This window comes from Thalassophryne amazonica, chromosome 7 (genome assembly GCF_902500255.1).
Source record: "Thalassophryne amazonica chromosome 7, fThaAma1.1, whole genome shotgun sequence".
Lineage (NCBI taxonomy): Eukaryota > Metazoa > Chordata > Actinopteri > Batrachoidiformes > Batrachoididae > Thalassophryne > Thalassophryne amazonica.
Window position 1 is genome coordinate 116,658,476 of NC_047109.1, and position 10,312 is coordinate 116,668,787.

The window sequence follows — 10,312 nt, forward strand, 5'->3', positions numbered from 1 at the left end:
ACCGAAAGTTTTCACCCTATCCAACGCTTCTAGATTCTATGGTGAAAGGGTTAGGGTATTTTTCTGTATATCTGGGGCGCTTAGCCACAGTATCACGAGTGTCCAGTTACACTAAACATTTCTACTTTCTACATTTTTACAAATCACAGATTTATTTTACATGAAACTGTTCTGTCTTCATCAGTAACTTAAACATGGGCTTCTCTTCACACTAATAATCACTTTAAATAAAAATCTCTGTTCACTAAAATACTTTAGTGCTTTTACACTGTTGAACCTGAGAATGTCCAAACTTGATGCCAAGTCATTTTCCTGACATTTTAAAATGTTTTCTCTCACCTGGTACAAAGTCACAGACTCCTTCATGTGTATTCAGCAGAATAAGATGTTTTGTTTTTCGTGTCATTTAGGTGGAAATTGGTCAAAAATAGCCAAAGCTCTTAAATGTTTGTAGAAGCTCAGCCTGGAGTTACAGTGATTTTGACTTTCACAGTGTCTTCTTTGCTCCATTCTTCCAGCTGTCATATTCACTTGAGGCCTGAAGGATTTAACTTATTTGCCTCCCACAGGGATGGCGCCACAGCTGGAGCGCTCGATTCCAGATTATGATCATCTGACACATTGTCTACATATTGTATACCAACATTTCCAAAAATTCAAAAAGGTCATCTGCTCACCTCAGTCTCAGACTGTGTGTGAGTGCAAATAAAGACAAAAAAAACAAAACAAACAAAACAAAAAACTCAACAACTCCTATGCATCTTTAAATGATCTTATTTTGCTCTGGTTTGGTTTGGTCATGCAAATTGGATGGATAGGCAAGTCAAGTTTGGGTGCATTAGTGGAGCAGCTTAACTACAGTTTTCATAACAATTGTGCATTTTGTGATAAAAGCATCAAATTTGGCACACACATTCTAAATGAACTAATGTTAATTTTCAGATATGGACCCATCCTGGAGTTGACCTCTGATGAGCTATAGGGTCAATAAAGAATTACACAGGGGTCAAAATTTTAAAATGCTCCAATCATGTTGAAGGCTATACCACATTATTTGTCTGATCATAATGGTTCCAAAAAGGTATAGTTTGGACTATCTATGAATGAATGTTCTAGAGTTATGGGGTAACAAGTTTGTACAGGGGTCAAAAGTTAAAGTTGCTCCAATTTTGGTAAAAAAAATTATGCAAATTATTGGTTGAAATAAAAGGATTAAAAAATGGAATAGTTTTGACTGTGTTGAATGTTTGGTCTCGAAAGCAAAGGTCAATTATGTTTGACGTCCATTGGCTTCTATGATATGTAACATATATTACATGATAACGAAGCATGATAGATGGTGCAAACTATTCCTTTTTAAAATGCTATTAACTCAACCAATAATTTGCATCATTTTTGTTTCCAAAACTGGAGCAACCTTAAGTTTGGAGCTGACCTCTGATGAGCTACAGGGTCAATAAGAATTCCACAGGGGTCAAAATTTTAAAATGCTCCAATCATGTTGAAAGCTATACCACATTATTTGTCTGATCATAACAATTCCAAAAAGGTATAGTGTGGACTATCTATGACTGAATGTTCTGGAGTTATGAGGTAAAAACAGCAAAAATGGTGACAAAGGTCAGTTTCAGTTTGTACAGGGGTCAAAACTTAAGGTTGCCCCAATTTTGGAAACAAAAATGATTTGAACCAATGATTTGCATAACTTTTTTACCAAAATTGGAGCAACTTTAACTTTTGACCCCTGTACAAACTTGTTACCCCATAACTCTAGCACAGGGGTGGCCAAGTTCGGTCCTCGAGAGCCACCTTCCTGACACTCTTAGTTGTCTCCCTGCTCCAACACACCTGAATCCAATGAAAGACTCGTTAGCAGACTTTTAATGAGTCTTTCATTGGATTCGGGTGTGTTGGAGCAGGGAGACAACTAAGAGTGTCAGGAAGGTGGCTCTCGAGGACCGAACTTGGCCACCCCTGCTCTAGAACATTCATTCATAGATAGTCCAAACTATACCTTTTTGGGATTGTTATGATCAGACAAATAATGCGGTATAGTTTTCAACATGATTGGAGCATTTAAAAAATTTTGACCCCTGTGTAATTCTTTAATGACCCCTGTTGCTCATTAGAGGTCAGCTCCAGGATGGTTCCATAACTGAAAATAAACATTAGTTAATTTAGAATGTGTGTGCCAAATTGATGCTTTTAACCAAGAATGCAGAATTGTTTTGCTATGCCGCCCTACTGCATGGGAGCACACCAAAAAACCGTCATAGGTCCTGGATGGCAACTCCCCAGCCAGCCTCACATCTCTAAAATAACCATCTATCTGCCACAGCCAGGTGAAGCTTGGGTGTTCTCTTGGTCTTCGCCAGCCACTGGCATCCTCAACACTCCAGTCCCTACTGTATGTGCTGGGTCATGCATAGAGAAATGCACCACATGGACAAAATTGTGAAGCATATGCTCCCTCATAGTGAAAATGACACCAACAGAATAACTGTAATATTAGTGAAGCCTGTAATGACCATGCTCAGGTTTACCTCCGCACTATGGAATCATTGGTGTTTTAATCTGTATATAAATGTGTGAACATCCTGCTATTGTGGATTTCTGAGTGTTTTGTTGTACTTATTTTTTATTTCTTGTATTTGTGTGTTTTTGCTGTTGTGCTGTTTGTGGTCTTTGGTGTCCTGAATAAAGTTTTGAGTTGAGATAGTCATTATGACTGTAGGATTTTTTGTGACCGGGATGGCAGTGGGATCAAACCCCGAACTGCTCGAACTAAAGACCAGAACTCTACCAGGTCAGCCAAAGGGGAATTCCCTGCTAGCCAAGCTAGGGGGAACATCTTTTCAATCCAGACTTCACCTTGCTGCACTTGTCTCCCTGACAAACTACTCATTCATTCCAGCAGTACCCAAGAGACCTGGTACCAAAGACACCCAGTTATCACCTGAGGTCACTGGTTAGTGTCCAAGTCTCACAACCATGCAGTAAGACAGGAAGCACCAGGACCCTAAAGACGTGGCCATATGTCCTCCTGCAGTGTTGTCAGAACGTCTGTTCCTGGGCAGTGCCCTCATGTGCTTTTTGTCAAAAGAAACAGAACAATGTGCAGTTTGGCTAACCCTAACCCCAAGGCTGGGACTAGTTCCTGGAAGCTGGTAACTCAGAATCTAATCCCTGTGGAGGAAAAGCAGCTAATGATGATGGTGACTGAAGCCCTCAGTGTTTACAGCAGAGCTTGTTTAATACACGGTGTGATTACGTGTGAAGAGCAGAGCCGGACTCTGCAGATTCTGTGGGTGGCCAGGTTCAATCTGAGGGGTAACAGACGTCTGGACTCTACCGACTAGCTACTGCACACAAATCACATGCATGAAGAATAGAAATCCTCAGTGACCAACAGTTTGCATTATGAGCAAACGCTTGTGATGGTGTTCCTCCTTTAATGGGGAAATTTGTGGCAAAACAAGTTCAATTTGCAGCATTTGGTGCATGATGTGTAAAAGTGAAACGGCCTTTTCTGTCATCAATGGCTGCTTTTCTTCTCTGTGAGCCATGTGCACACATGGGAGTTTTTAAAACAATTAGCCATCACCAATGAGGCTCATTACGTGGTAAGAAGGTTCAGAAAAGAGGAAAAGAAATGTAAGACTGTGCAAGATGGAGAGGGCAGAAGATGGGGGAGCGTGAGATAAAAGTCATGAAAAAAGGAACCGGAAAGAGGAAGAGAAAAAACATCCAAATAAAGGGGAGGAGTGGACGAGTGTGGCGTGATGGGGGAGGACGTGGGGGCTTTTCTGAAATAACCTGGTTTAAAATAGCTTTAATCCCCAAACACAGTGAGAAACCCAGAAGGCAGGAGTGGATGGGAGTCATCAAACTGTGAAAAATGCTCCACCGTGACAAGTCGATTAGTTAAATCACCAATCAACCCCAGACTCTGCAGGACCAGTGGCCACCAGATTGTTCTCGTGTTCACTGGCCCATCTTTAAAAAGTAGCTAAATACTTTCGTGCTTTGACAAAGTAAATGTTTAAAACATGGAACAGTTTATTCTAAGGCTGGGACCACAAATAAAAGTCATTAGTTGACTATAGCCGGGTATCATTAGCACTCTAATATAGATGTAAGTGACTTAATCAAGCTCCTGCTGGCTGCTGGTTAATGTCAGCCTGTGTTGGTTTCTGCTTGATCTCTGACCTCCGTGAAACAATCTCTGCAAACCCTGTCTATGTTTGTGACAAGTGTGTGGGAAACTGTGACTTACCGGGCTCGTCAACCCGAAGAAAATTCTGCCCCGTCCAGACTGGATTCAGAATTTAACCTTTATTTAACCAGGTTAGTCCGATTGAGATCGAGATCTCTTTTATAATGTTTCCAGTTCACCTAACCTGCATGTCTTTGGATGTGGGAGGAAGCTGGAGAACATCTAAGCTCCACGCAGAAAGGCCTCAGATGGGAATTGATCCCATGACCTTCTTGCTGTGAGGCAGCAGTGCTAACCATTAATCCATTGTGCTGTTTTTTCTGAATTCAAATGCCGCAAATCCGATTTAAGGATGACTGTTTTCTAGGGAGTGGGTTGAGCTGGATTTGATTGGGGTTCACTCAGTGCACTTCAATTTATTACCCGAGGCCAAAATATGACCGTCCAGTATTGCGAAGACGTTGTGTCCGTCCGTCTGTCTTTGCTCAGCACAAGTCCATTCCTTTTGCTGCCAGGATCTTTAAATTCAAAGGGATCATTCTTGGAACACAGACCTTGGACAAGTTCAAACATAGCTAACCATGACCTCTTTTAAGGGGTCAAAAGATCACAACCTGTTTCCTATTTTTATGCCCATACAGCTGAGGGTATTTTAGCATTGCATTATATTTTTATTTATAAAGCATGAAATCACAACAAAGCTTCCCAAAGGCACGTCACATGAGTAAGATCAAACCTTACCAACCCCCCTGAAAAAGAACACAGCTAGCAATGGTAAGGAAAAACTCCCTCTGATGATAATGAGGAAGAAACCTCAAGTAGACCTGACTCAGAGGGGTGACCTGCTGCTTAGGCCATTCTAACAGTTACAAGGTTTTTACAGATTTTACAAGAATTTCTTAACAAAACAGAAGAATAGAAGAGCATCAAAACAGTCTTTAATTGAAACTAAAGTAGAGGCCCATCTCAGGTCGCTAATACATACGTGTCCATGTCCAGCACTGGTGGGGTGCAGGGTATGACCTCCAGTCAGTGGTACAACAGACGTAGCATCCTGAGGACAGTCCAGCACCCTGAGGAGCAGGGCCAGGATCGGTCATTGGTGTTGTCAGTGCCTCAGACAGAGAGAAAAAGAGCAGAATCAGTCGGCTTGAAATAACTACACCTGAGACACACCAGCAGAAGATCAACAGGGAAGCAGAGAGAATACTAAGGTCACTGCCGGCAGCTAGAACTGAGCTTCACTAACAGACCCAGAATTTAGATGTAGTGAGGCCTGTTCTATTGCTAATAATATGAATGAAAAGGAGAGGAAGTATAGTTCCAGACTACACCGGTATGCTAGCTGTGTTTTTATATGGTGTGTGATTTAATTTTTTTTTTTTTGTAATACTTCCATGTCCTTCTTGATATGAGGCAGATTCCCGCACTTTTCAAAGAACAGCTCCGTAGCTCAGTGGTAAAGTCTCTGACTCTGGCTTTTGGACGGTGCGGGTTTGTGTCCAGTGGGTCGTATGTTTTTGTTGTTTTTTTTTCCACATAAGTGGCGCAATGTGGTCCCACAGGTACTGGCTGGTTTCATGTTTTTTTAATATTCCACATAAGCAGCGTGATGTGGTCCCACAGGTACCGACTGGTTTTTTAAATATGTCCTCCTCATAAGCGCCATGATGTGCCGCAGCTGGCACTGTGTGTTCCTGCCTGAAAGACACTGGCGTGTATACAAACTCTCGCACCGGGTTCATACACACCTGCCCATCAGTGCGATGTTTCGTGGTGCACTAATTTCGAACTGTTTCACGCTGTTTCGCCGTTTTCGTCCAAACGCCGTCCAAACTTCGCACTATGTGTGAAGGGGCCATTAGGGTCGTCGTCTTGTTGAAAGATCCAGCCCCGGGCACAGTTTCAACTTTGTCACTGATTCATTAACATTGTTCTCAAGAATCTGCTGATATTGACTGGAATCCATGTGACCCTCAACTTTAACAAGACTCCCAGTACTGTACTGGCCACACAGCCCCACAGCATGATGGAACCAACTCCAAATTTTACTGTAGGTAGCAAGTTTTTCTTGGAATGCTGTGTTCTTTTTCAGCCATGCATACCACCCCTTGTTATGTCCAAATAACTCAATTTTAGTTTCATCAGTCCACAGCACCTTATTCCAAAATTAAGCTGGCTTGTCCAAATATGCTTTAGCATACCTCAAGCGACTGTTTGTGGCGTGTACACAGAAAAGGCTTCCTCTGCATTACAGCATCTCCTTGTGCAAAGTGTTGTGCATAGTTGAACGATGCACAGAGACACTACCTGCAACAAGATCATGTTGTAGGTCTTCGGAGCAGGTCTGTGGGTTGACTATGACTGTTCTCACCATCCTTCGCTTCAGCTTATCTGAGATTTTTCTTGGCCTGCCACTTCGGGCCTTAACTAGTACTGTGCCTGTGGTCTTCCATTTCCTCACTATGTTCATCACAGTGGAAACTGACAGCTGAAATCTCTGAGATAGCTTTTTGTATCCTTCCCCTAAACAATGATGTTCAACAATCTTTGTTTTAGGGTCATTTGAGAGTTGTTTAGAGGCTCCCATATTGCCACTCATTAGAAGGGATGCAAAGAGTGGAAACATTTGCAAATGGCCACCTTAAATACCCTTTCTCATGATTGGATTCAACTGTGTAAGGAGCTCAAGGGTCAATGAGCTTACCAAACCAATTTTGTGTTCCAGTAATTAGTGCTAAATGTATTCAAATCAATAAAATGACAAGGGTGCCCAAATTTATGCACCTGCCTAATTTTGTTGAAATAATTATTGCACACTTTCTGTAAATACGAGAAACTTCATTTCACTTCTCAAATATCAGTGTGTTCGCCTGCTACATTTCTGATTCAGACAACCAATGATTTATAAAGGAAAATCATGAAAATTGTCAGGGGTGCCCAAACTTTTATATTTGCACACACCAGCGGCTGAAAGTCAGAGCGTGCCCTGTGAGAGCCCATCAAACCCTCTTGTGTTGGCTCCCAGCACATGTGAGTGTGTTTCGCGTGGTCCCCCTCCCCCCCCAACATGTGTGGCTCGCGCACTGCCCCGCAGGTGAGGTGCCTCTCATCTGATCATAGAGTGACACGTTGGTCTGTGCATTGAATGGACAGTGGCGTGGCTGGCTGCCAACCTTGTGGTGTGTCACCTTGGGTCCTGCCTGGTTTCTGCTCTCTCTCTCTCTCTCTCTCTCTCTCTCTCTCTCTCTTTCTCTCACTCTCTCTCTCTCTCCCCAGGTGGTTGGTCATGGAACTCATTGGGGATTGTCACACCTGCCACTCATCACTGTGCAAAGTATCGGTTCAACACATCCACCTGCGCCAGAAACTCAGTTTCCTCGACCTGGTACACTGGCCTCTCTATCAGTCTGTATAGAGATTTTTGTGCATTCCTACGCAGGTTTTGTCTGCCTTTTGGCTTGGGACCAAAACACTTCTGTAGCTCTCCGTTAGCTAATTGGACTGCTGTGAGTGCTCAGCGTTCCTATGGTGCTGATGTGTCACCTGCTCGTCACTTACCTGTCTATCATCTCCTTTCCAGTTTCAGGCTCCATGGACAACCACCTGGCCCCAATCACAGATCAATCTGCACTTCGCTTTGCCCTGGGCTCTGGAGTAGCGGATTACAGCTCCCAAATTCCACCGCAGTGTGGGCCATGTCTCCTCTCCTCAGACCACCTTGCAGTATTCCTATTTTGTGGCACTTTGCCATCCATCCATTTTCTTCCGCTTCATCCGAGGTCAGGTTTACAGGTGCAGCAGCTCAAGCAAAGCTGCCCAGACCTCCGAATCCACACACACCTCCCCCAGCTACTCTGGGGCAACCCCAAGACGTTACCAAGCCAGCTGTGAGATGTAGTTCCTCCAGCGTGTCCTGGGTCTTCCCCGGGGCCTCCTCCTGATGGCCCATGCCCGGAACACCTCTCCAGAGAGGCGTCCAGGGGGCATCCAAAAAAGATGCCCAAGCCACATCAGCTGGCTCCTTTCTATGTGGAGGAGCAGCAGCAGCTCGACTCCGAGCTCCTCACCCTATCTCTTACGGAGCGTCCAGTCACCCTGTGGAGGAAACTCATCTCGGCCACTCGTACTCGCGATCTTGTTCTTTCGGTCATGAGCCAAATCTCATGACAATAGAAGAGGGTCGGAATGTAGATCGAGCGGTAAATCGAGAGCTTTGTTCCCCTGCTCAGCTCTCTCTTCACCACGACGGTCTGATACAGTGACTGCATCTCTGCAGATGCTGCACCAATCCATCTGTCAATCTCATACTCCATCTGTCCCTCTCCCGTGAACAAAACCCAGAGATACTTCAACTCCTCCACTTGAGGCAAGGACGAAACTTTGTCCATCATTTTTGTAATAAATCTTGGGGCTCATCCACTTTCTCTGTTACCTGCATTCTCGGTCAAATTCCATCCGGGCAAACCGTAACAGGTCTTGGACATCACAGCTGTAGCACATGTACCATATTTTGATGCACACGCATGGTGTGTGCTTGATGTCTGACATGGAAATAGCTAAAAACATATATTGCATTTGCGACGGGCTGGAGAAATGGACCGTCAGTTCATGTGGACACGCAGGCAGGTGATCTGAATGTCACGTCTGTCTGACAGGACAGGCGTGTTGGGCTGGACACGCACACAGGCCTGGCCCGACACGCGCACTCCTGTGAGCAGTGCAGGGCTATATGACAAGCCAACAGTGCAACAAATATGCCACTTCTAGTCATGTATCAGCAGAAATACGCCGAAACCAACGCCCGTTTGGTCAGTTACCACCAGCACCGTTTTCTTTTTAAAAAAATAGGTTTATCCTGCTTGTTGATTTTAGTCATTTCACGCTATTTTTATAAGACAGTGATTGTAGTGCAGTGGTAAAGTTTCCATCTGGTAATCAGAGCTTTTGTAAATTGCAGGTTCGAATCCCGTGAGTGGCCTTTATTTTTTAATTAGTCAGGCTTATTTAACAACGGGGTTCTGTATTGTTCCCCCTTTTATTTATGTTTATATCAACCCAGTGATATACACTAATTATGCAGCTGGTTTTTACTTCATTGTTCTCACATCAGCAGCGGGATGTGTTGCACATATCCCAGCTGCTCGCACTGTGTTCCTGCTCGCATGACACCGCCGCGTGCATGAAACTGTTGCAGCAAGTTCGTTCACGCCTGCCTGTCAGCTCGATGTTTTCGTGGTACGCTCATATGAGCTGTTCTGCCATGAGAATGAGAGAAAAAATGAGAACTCACTGTTTTTTGCTTTTTGCCATGTGTTGGGGTCAGAAAATTAATTTATTTTATGGTGGGCATTTAAACACCTTTAATTAAAACAGGGTTAGGGTTAGATACTTGAGGCGGATTGTGTTCCAACATGCAGATACGGTACGTGTGTTGCACAGCTGCAGCAGATAGATGACATAATTGTGGAAGTAGTGGTTGCCACTCAGAAACCAGAGCAGTACTGGGGGCACCAGTGGATGATCCTCGACCTGACCTGATCCTGAGTGTTGTTGAGAATTACTGTCCTGTAAGATAACTCCAGACATTATGATACAGGTCTTACAAAACTCCATTCGATATAGTGTATTATCTACCAGTCCTCTGAATCCAGCTACACTCTACCGCAGCCAAACTGTGTAGTTTTAGAATCTCTAGTAAAATATGCCTTCCTGAGTTGGTCGTGTAATTACAGCTACAGGTTTAAGAGTTGAGTTTGAAATTGGTGGAGCCAAGAAAGCTACAGTTCTCAAAGAAATGCTGAGACGGATGAATAAACTTACGACTGACTCAGCTGATGGAGACAAGTTGCCAGTAGTGAGTCATTAGCCAATGAAGGCACTAAAGGGTTCTGTAATGGTCTGGCAGAGTTGAAGGCAGTGGTGCCATTGACTCCTGACGCACTGACAGAAATGTCTGGCTGTGTCTGCTTTGCCATACGCATACACGTGAAATGCTGCAGCTGAAGACACAAAGTTACATTTTTTAAGGGATAGGAGATGAAATTACACCAAGAAATACTGTGCAGTTGAGGTGTAATTGTTCCAGGCACTACA

General features: G+C 43.8%; 1 long non-coding RNA gene across 1 annotated transcript; it reads left to right on the forward strand.

Annotated features, from left to right (window-relative positions):
* Positions 1-844: 844 nt before the first annotated feature.
* LOC117513388 lies at positions 845-1,671 on the forward strand. Its single transcript, XR_004561604.1, has 2 exons — positions 845-983; positions 1,452-1,671. It is a non-coding gene; the product is annotated as an uncharacterized LOC117513388 (long non-coding RNA).
* The last annotated feature ends 8,641 nt before the right edge of the window (positions 1,672-10,312 follow it).